Here is a 10,039-nt window from a genome sequence, read left to right as displayed (position 1 = left end):
TTACCGAAACATATAATAACTTTTGTGTACAAAAAATCGAAAATATTTTTAACCTCTGTAATCAAAAAATACTTCTTGAAAAACTTTTATTATTCTTGTTGTTCGAAATGTTTGCCGTATAAATTAAAATTGAGTTAAAAGTGTGTCGTGATTTTATCTGGATGATCAAAGTCGTGATAAGCGACATAATATCTTTATAACAATTTGTTTTGTCAAATGATGGACTTTTATAATCAAAATCTGACTATTAAATGAATTACAAATATTGATAAAAGAGGTTTCAAATTCAAACACTTTCGAAAAACAACAGGTTTATTTTGTGTGTGCAAGTGTTTGCAGTAAATCGTTAAAGAAAATCTGATTTATACTTAAATATCGGTATTTGGTCCCTCTGCTCTAACTCTTTACACGTACGTAGTTTATTTCCGCAATTATGTTTGGATTTGAGGTTGATTTGTGTTAGAACTTTGATTTGTGGCCAAAGATACCCTCACCCAAAGGTTGCACTTACAAACCCTTTTTCTTCTTTTCAGTTTAAAGGTTTTACTTATTGATCATCAACATGGGTATTTTTGTCTTTTGATATAATGAATGTTAATAAGTTGTATTTTAGTTAATTAGGCCATTTTTTAGTTATGACACTGATTTTAAGGTTTAGTGACCTTTTCTGGTATTATGTAGTTTAGTGACGTATTTGAAACATTTTCAAAAGTTCACTGATATCAAGGTAGTTTATTACTGTTGTAGAAGATTTAACAAACATGTCAAAATGCAGACATTTTTCATTAGTGTTAGCGCAACATTTTTTTATATATTTATTGTGATTGTGAACTATAGACTTTTATAATTGTTTTTTAACTATCATTCCCTCTCGAACCTCAGCCCTTCCTCCTGAGAACCTTTAGGAGCCATTTAGTTTGCGGAATTCAAAGGAATTTGATGGAATTGGAGTGACAAATTCCTTTGACCAAATTTCAATTCATTTGTTTGATTCATTTCTTGAAATGGATGGAATCCTCAAATTCCATTGAATTCCACAAATTAATGAATTCATCATTTTTTGGCATAATGGAAGGAATTGAATTCTTTCACCATCCATCATGATCATGCTACTATTGTTTGTCATGCCCCACCGCTAACCCCATCCACTCTACCCCACCACTAACCACCATGTCATTACTGTTGTCATCACACCCACCCCCGGTCACTCATTGCACATCCTTATTACGACCATGCTACTACTGTTACTGTCATGCCCTAACCTAACCCCCTCCCCCACCACACCATTATTGTTGTTGTCAGAACTGCCACTCATCCCCACCCCATCCTGTCCCAACCCATCACTAACCACCATGCCACTACTGTCGTTGTCATACCCACCCACTCCCAACCACCCGACCACCATCGCACCACTGTCATTGTCACAGCTGCCACCCCGCCCCTAACCTAACCCCCCACCTCCACACCACTATTGTCGCCTTCACAACCGTACTCGCCCGCACCTACCCTACCCCAACCCACCACTAAACATCATGTCACTATTGTTGTCATCATACCCACCCACTCTCAGGTCCCAGCCACCCGACCACCACTATCATCATCACAGCTACCACCCCGCCACTTACCCCTACTGTCCCGCCCCGCCCCACCTTACCCTACTCCAACTCACCACTAACCACCATCCTACCACTGTAGTTATCACAGCAACCACCCTACTACCCACTGCCCCACTCTGACCTCATACACATTGCCTCGCACCACCCTACCTGCCCCATTCTAATTCCTTCAAAATCAAATTCCTTTGACGGATTCCAATTCCATCAAATTTCATTATGTGAACCAAACACCCCCTTAGTCTTTTTAGTCTTAATCACCTACGATTGTTGGTTTTGGGTTGCAGCTAAAAGAGTTAACCTTATCCATCTTCATATATTTCTTTTAGATTGTTTGTTTTCTTGTTTCAGCTGTCAATTTCTCTGTTGCTTTTGTTTTCAGGTTTCTTCATTTTTCGTATATCTCTTTATCTAGTAAAGCATATGTTTTAATTGGTTATGTATTTTCATGTTGTGTTTGGATTTAGGGTTTAGTGGCAAGGTTTATCAGGGGGAATTGAGAGAGGTAACCCTACAAAATGCGGTGATAAAATGTCTTAGATGGATATAGTTCCAATAAAAATTCATTATTTCAGAATGGTCTATAGAGCGAGTTTGTTGGGAAACATTACGGATAGAAGGATTTGCAAGATGTTTAATCAAAGTCGATGATCCAGACACCTTTACACGAGGATAATGGTGATTTTTCATAATACGAAGGTCTATATTAAAAAAATGAACAATCATGAAGGAGGTTTATGAAAATATCTTGACAGTACGCTTGTTTCCTTTAGGACACGACATCTGGAGAAATCGTGTTTGTCCAAGTGGAATAAGATCCACCAATTAGGACCATCGTGTATGGTGTACCAAATAACACCCAAGTTTTCTCTTGTTTCTTTTACCTATGTGCCAAGTGGCATCAAAGACAGATGTCCTTTCAAGATTAACATAATATTGTAGCTAATAATCAACTTTATTTCTTAACGCATTCCGCGTATATAAGTTTTTGATGTGAAGATTTTTTATCCTAAGATATCTGTGATTAGGGTTTCGAGAGAGTAGAACTTTGGCGTAGCCGCAACGCATTTCCTTCCGAATCGATCTGCTTCAATGGTAAGCGAAATCATTCTTCCGGTATACCCTTGGCTATGACTGGCCTTCCATTTCATTTACTCAACTAGTGTTGCAGTTTGATTAATCGATTGTCCAGTTCATAAACAAGAATCACAAGATAAATCGATCTTCCTTAGATGGAATTGATAATCAAAGTCGATTCTGCAATAGATATGTAGATCTATTGAAGATCTAACTACACTGACAATTAGGTAACAACACTACAACATGGTGTGTCGAATTCAGCTTTTAGGGGTGTAATTGTTCAGTAAATTTGTGGTTCTCATAGTAGTTTTTTAGTCGGTTTTTATATTTTAGATTGTTATTGTTATTGTTATGTGTTTGTGGAAGATATCTTACCTGAATCGGAAATCCCCCTTCGCTTATGACGATATTTTTGTATGATCGTAAGATCTAACACATTTGCTCCAACCAGTCTATTCGATCTATGTAAAAGCATCTTTCACACATGAATCGAGCGAATTTTAGGCCTTCTGGCTAATAAACGTATTCCTCGTATTAGAAAATGGAATTCAAGAACAAGTTTTTTTAATTTAGCCCACGTAGATCTTCGCAGGGCCTTCTTACGCCAAATCGGTTCTTATTTTTTTTCCTTATGATTCTAAATCATATATTTTATTTACTGTTCGATTTTGTGCAGGATAATAAGGTTAAAATTTATAAAACTAAAAGGTCGGAGCATCGATTGTTAGATCAAATGATAGACCGATCACTTTCAATGGCTTTTCAACTTGAAGCAGATGAGGTACCAATTCTGTACTTTTTTGTTAACCAAGTTTTTTAAACATAAATACATGATTACGTTTGTTGGATCATGGAGTTACGATTATAATTTAAGATGGATTTTATCGAGCAACTTTTTCCTAGTGACTTGCGACAGTTACAACATGTTTTTTTTATTAACCTGGACATCCAGCCGACTAATCCGAGGGCGACCACCTGTTTTGCGGATAGCCCGGAGTCACCGCATTTGAACCTCTGTGGCCACAAGGAGATTTTTATTTCTCGTTGGATTTGGGCTTGAGACCTTCAGGCACTTTTGACCTTTGGAGCCCAAACTCAAATCAATCAGACACCTCCCTTTGTGGTTTACAACATGTTTTGGTTGAGGCTAAATGAATTTCCCTCTATATGCTAATTGAACCCTCTACCTACCAATTTCAGATCAAATAAATCAACCTTACACCTTTTTTAATACGTTTTCAACGCTATGATTTGATTCAAATGAGGTTCTGTATGATATTTTAAATGCTCAGATAAATTTAACGTAGAATATATTGTATAAACTTGCTTGTAAAGTATAGAATTTGAGTCTAAACTCTACACTTGTAAAATCATGATAGGCTAAGGTCGTAAGAAACCAGATCGGGTCGGAATCCAAGTTAACCCATTTATAATTTGGGTTAATCTTGGCAGACAAACAATCAGTTAACTTTTTATTCATCATATATATAGAGATGTACAAAAGGACCGATTTGTCGGATCTTGATCAGGGATCGAGAAGGAATGGACCGACTTTGGTCATCCGGGCCCAAATTGGTCATTGTTCAGACCAAATACCAGTTAAGAACCATTCTTGAAAATTACTGGATTAGGCTAGTCAAAGTACGGTCAAAAACATTTTTTGAAGGTCTGAATGAGTTGGACTTGCTTATTTGTTTAGAAAAGACCAAGTTGGTCTCTCAAAGACCAAGTTGGTCTTTGATCTCTAATCATGTACATAAATTATATGTTATTTATGTCATCTTTGTATATGTGTTTATTTTGCACATTTAGTAGTTAAGAGGGAGGTTTATGGAAAAACTCCTTAAAAAAATGAAGAACACCCTGATAATCATTCATCTTGATGATATGCACATATGAATACAAAGTAATTGAAGTTGTTTCTTAGTTTTATACACGTGTTTATGTTATGTACATGGGTGTACCAGACAAATTGCTTAGAAATTACTTCTTCTATGCATATGTGCATACCGTCCAGATGAACTATACCAAAATATTTCTCAGTTTTTTTTTTGTTGGTTTACTCTGAACTTAACACTGATAATTAATATGATAAATAACTATAATTAATTTATAATCTATTTTTTTAATTTTAATGATTTAAAAGATTATATAATATACAAATTTTGAGAACACCAAACTTTAGATATTTTGAGATTTTTTTTTTATTTTTCGAGATTTTTGAAATTTAGAGTATCATGTGTTATTTCATATTTAATTATAAGTTAATTAATTAATATATATTTGTTTTACAATGTGTTTGTTTCACGTGTACTTCATTCATAAGGTGAACTTTTTGGATTGTTTGTGAAACAAAAAATACAGATAAAAAAGTTTCACATTTTAAAACGAATAGATTTGAAATAAACATATTGTGAAACAAATATATACCCAACAACTTCTCTGTAATTTATCTAAAATAGAGAACCAAAATTCAAAATCTCTAAAATAACATTTCACTTCAAATAGATTTTCTGTTTTATAGATTTCAGCGTTAATTATATTACTAAAATATTATATAATTTTAGCATACCAATGCACTTTTCAAAAAGACGTTATATAAAATAATAACAGTTAAATTTTATTGATGAAAATCAATTAAAAATCATTTCTCTTACCTCCCAACAAGTTTCAAAGAATTCTCTAAATTTTGATTTTTTTTCCTTGTATTATCTGTTAGAGAACACTTTAGAGAATCTGTTGGAGCAAAATATAGAACAAAATCTTCATTTTCTGTACTGTAGATAATATACTGGGGTTGTTTCTAATCAATACATTAAATACTATATTTAAATAGAAAAAGAATCATATAAAACAAAACCTTAAGATAAAAATTATGACAAATTTCACAAAAAAGTAAAGTTTTCAGTTTTATATATGACAAATGCAACAAATAAACTCATACGCTCTCATCATTTTTGGTGAGGTTTGAACCCCTGATTTTCTAAAAGGATAAGGACTACGGTACCGCTAGGACAAATTGTCTTTTAACTGAATTGATTAAGTTAAAACACACACAAACACAAGGAGGAGTAATCAATATGCTAATTAAATATAATATCTATAGATGTAGACCCTTGAATACATTGCCTTATTAGTCTTATCCAAATCCATTTATTTTCCTTAAATGAAATTAAAATTTAATAAATAAAAAAATAAAGCTAGATTTTTTGAATTTTACTTTTTTCCCTAAAATGGTTTTTAAATATATATAATATATTTAATTATTTGAAGACAAATATAATAAACTAGTAAATATGATCATTTTTAGACACATATTACATGTTTAATTATTAAATACTTTTTTTGGGAAATAGTTGTTAGTATATAGATGGGTCTCACGAAAAACCTTTGGTCTCACAAGGTCTCACATGATCCCAAGTTTATATATATGGACTTAATCATTAAGAACTCTGAAAATTATAAGATTTATGAGAACTTTTACTTTAAGGTTTTTGTTCACATGATTTTTTTTTCCCATCCAAATATAGTATTTAATGTATTAATTAACATATATTTATTTCACAGTGTATTTGATTCATATACATTCGGTTTACAATGTGAAACTTTTTTATGTCTATTTTTTGTTTCAAAAATATCAAACAAACATATTGTGAAACAAATATATATTAATTAATATTTTTTAAATCTTAATTTTAAAATCACATGAAATAACACATGATACACAAGTTTTTAAGGTTATCATTACAATTGTTATTTCTATAAAAGTATGTCCAATAATTTTTATATTTTTTTGTATAAATTATATTATTTAGTATATTTAATTTTGCAACAAACTTTGACCACAAACTTTTTGTAAAATATTAAATTTATGTTTTTATATACATTTTTTTTTCTATTTTAGAGATTATATTGAACATGCATTAATTTTTAATACCAATTTTTTTGTGTCTCAAAATAACCATTATAAATTTAATGTAATTATTGATTTTTTTTTTTTCAAAAACAAATAAAATCATATGTAATTCTCAAATTAAAAGTTTTTTTAAATAATAAATATCAGATGATCAATTTACTGTAAAATTCTACCATCTCATTAAGCTGAGTTATATATATATATATATATATATATATAATTTATACAACTTTTTTAGTTGTTTATTAGTTATATTTGTTTAATTTTATATGTTAAATATTTATGATAAGCTGATGTTTTATAAATTTGAAACCGTTTTTTGTTTATTTCTAATAACTGTTTTGTTTTTTTTAATATAATTATTGATTTTTGTAAAAATTAAATATATTCATATTAATTTTCGAGACTAGAAGTAATCGTTATTCTATAATAGTATCTCCAATAGTTTTTTAGAGTATCTGACATTAATTATATTATTAAAAAATCATCATATTTAATATTCTAACAAACTTTTTATAAAATATTATTTTTATATTATATTTCTTTATTCTCTATTGGGCAAATTGCATTAAAAAATAACGTACTTTGATTTGATTTTTATTTTGGATAACGTACTTTCAAAACTCATAGTTTAGCACTTAACATGTAAAGTTTTAAATATTTATTGAATCTAAACAAATATTACACTTATTATAAAGGGACTAGAAGGGTACTCGCGCAATCCAGCGAGATACATCTTGATTTTAATATTTTTCGTTTTATTCTTTATCTCAATCGATGTTTTAGTATGGTTTTATGTGATTTTAAAAAAAACGATAATGTTTTTATTTTTTAATAAAATATAAATTTGAAGATATCATGAAAATTTGACAAAAATATATCGATATTAGTATCAAATTAACTATTTAAAATTCCTATTTTTTGTGTAATTTTCTAATTCAAATTTTTTATTATAATTTCATTTAGGTTTAATAACGAAGTAATTTATATTTGGTTTAATAATATAATTTTCTTATAAAGATAAGAATTAATTATTTTGTTAGAACTCGATAATTATCCTAATTATATTTTAGATTTTTTATATTTTAAAATGAGATGTTTGTCCTCTAATTGGTTATGTTTATCCGCAGTTAGTTACGCGAATTCAAACATGGAGCTTTAATAAGTTGTACTTATGCATAATTACTTGTAATATTGAATTTTAAGTAATATGCATTAATATACGATACTTTATACATAAAAAATGGTTTTTAAGAGTTTTTGTCAAATGCTTTATAATATAGTATAGATAATTTAATTTCTTTCATATTAATATCCTTATTATATTATTTACAACGGTTAAATCTCTAAAAACCTCAATTGTCCTATTTTTTATTGACATTATTAAATAAGAACCTCAATAAAACTTCACGATGAAGGTTGTTACAAAGCCTCACTTTTCATTTTTTTTTTAATTTATAAAACTAATTTTATTTATAAATTAATATATAAATTTAATATATCTTATAAAATTATAAAAAGAATCAAATATAATTTATTAATTTTCACTTTTCCATATTAATTTTACTTTGTTAATTTATATATTTTATTAGCATACTGGAAAACAAATAAAATATAAACATAATTTTTTATAACAGTTAAAAAAGAATAAAATTATACAAATACTGATCTTTATAAAAAGTAACACTAAATAATAAATAGTAGTATAGATCACTCATAATATCGATTCGACCATATATGTTCAATCAAGTCGGAACGGAGTTGATGATGAACTTCATTTGAGCAAAATCTTGATATATTTGTGTTGAATTATTTAAATCTACAATAAAATAATATAATAAAATAATTAAAAATTAAACTTATTAATACAAAAACTTGTATAAAATTTTATAAGCAACGAAAAAATAAATCAAAATTAAAAAAAAATTATAATAATTAATTTATACTTTATATATCAGTTTTAACTTATCTATTTTATATATTTATTAAATGAAAATAAAATAGTTAAAAGATAATAAAAATAATAACAAAAAGTGAATGTATACAAGAACCCAAGTTCTTGTTCAAGCACTTGGGTTCTAATAAAAACTTGTAACTGAACAAGAACCTCTGTCACACAGTGGAGGTTCTTGTAAAAATTCTAAGATGAACATCAACAGATCCTCCATTATGGATGCTTTAGATTCTGATAAATTTAGTTTCTTATATTTTGAATTAATTTCTTTTATGAATTTAGATTTGTACTGCAAATATCTAATCACTCAACTACTGTTTTCTAATACAGATATTGAAACCCAGATTGAATGAAGATTATGTTTTCACTGAGGTATGTGTAAGGTGGTTCGAACATCCACGATTATAAAAGGCTTTTGTTAATTGTTTATTGATTTATTCATATTATTTTCGAGAACTGCAATTATTTAATAACGGTAAATATTTTTTTATAACTGATAGCCAACTATTTATTTATAAATTATTCATAATGAATAATCCAAAAATATTAATGATAATAGATCTAACGTCATGTAAGAACTATAAAAAAAAATTGAGACCCAGAGAACCTGTATGTTCACTGATCCATGTATAATATCAAAATATATAACTTAATATATTTATTAACATATATTTGTTTCATATGATTCGGTTCATAATGTGAAACTTTTTAGTTGTATTTCCATGTCTCGTAAATAAATAAAAATATTTACATTGTGAAATAAATATATGTTAATCAATAGACTAATTCCAAGTCGTATAATGAAAAATCATTTGAAATAGCATATGATACATCGGTTCCCAAAGTTATCACAATTTTATAAGTTTCCAAATAAAGATCCATACACACATACATACACACACACACACACACACACACACACACATATATATATATATATATATATATATATATATGGGGGTTATGTTAAAGGGAAAACCGTAAAAGAAATTGAAAAACTGAGAAACACATGATATTCACTCATTTGAAAGGTACATATATGTGCATACAAGTAATTTGTCTGGTATACATGTGCATAACATGTACACGTGCATAAAAATTAAAAAACAGTTTCAATTACTTGTATATATATGTGCATACCATCCAAATAAAAAGTTACTAGGGTGAGCATCAAATTTTCATTTTTTGGGTTTTCTCCTAAGACATTGTTTGGCAAAAATAAGCTATATTATTTTCTGGGTACACGTTTGGATGCACATAAACTAACTAGCTAGCTTATTGAAACGTTACTTGGAGTAGCATTTTGGTAGTTTATTGTCACTTTTTCCAATTATAACTCTTATTTATATTAACTATTATTTATTTATATTAATTATAAATAAATATTGATAAAATGTAAATATTACTAGTATTAATAAATATAAATATTAATAGATATTAATTAATATAAATTAAAAAACAACTTTCATAACCAAT

The sequence above is a fragment of the Cynara cardunculus genome (assembly GCF_001531365.2).
Source record: "Cynara cardunculus var. scolymus isolate 2C chromosome LG 2, CcrdV1, whole genome shotgun sequence".
NCBI classification, from domain to species: Eukaryota; Viridiplantae; Streptophyta; class Magnoliopsida; order Asterales; family Asteraceae; genus Cynara; species Cynara cardunculus.
Note: the sequence above shows the minus strand (reverse complement) of the source record.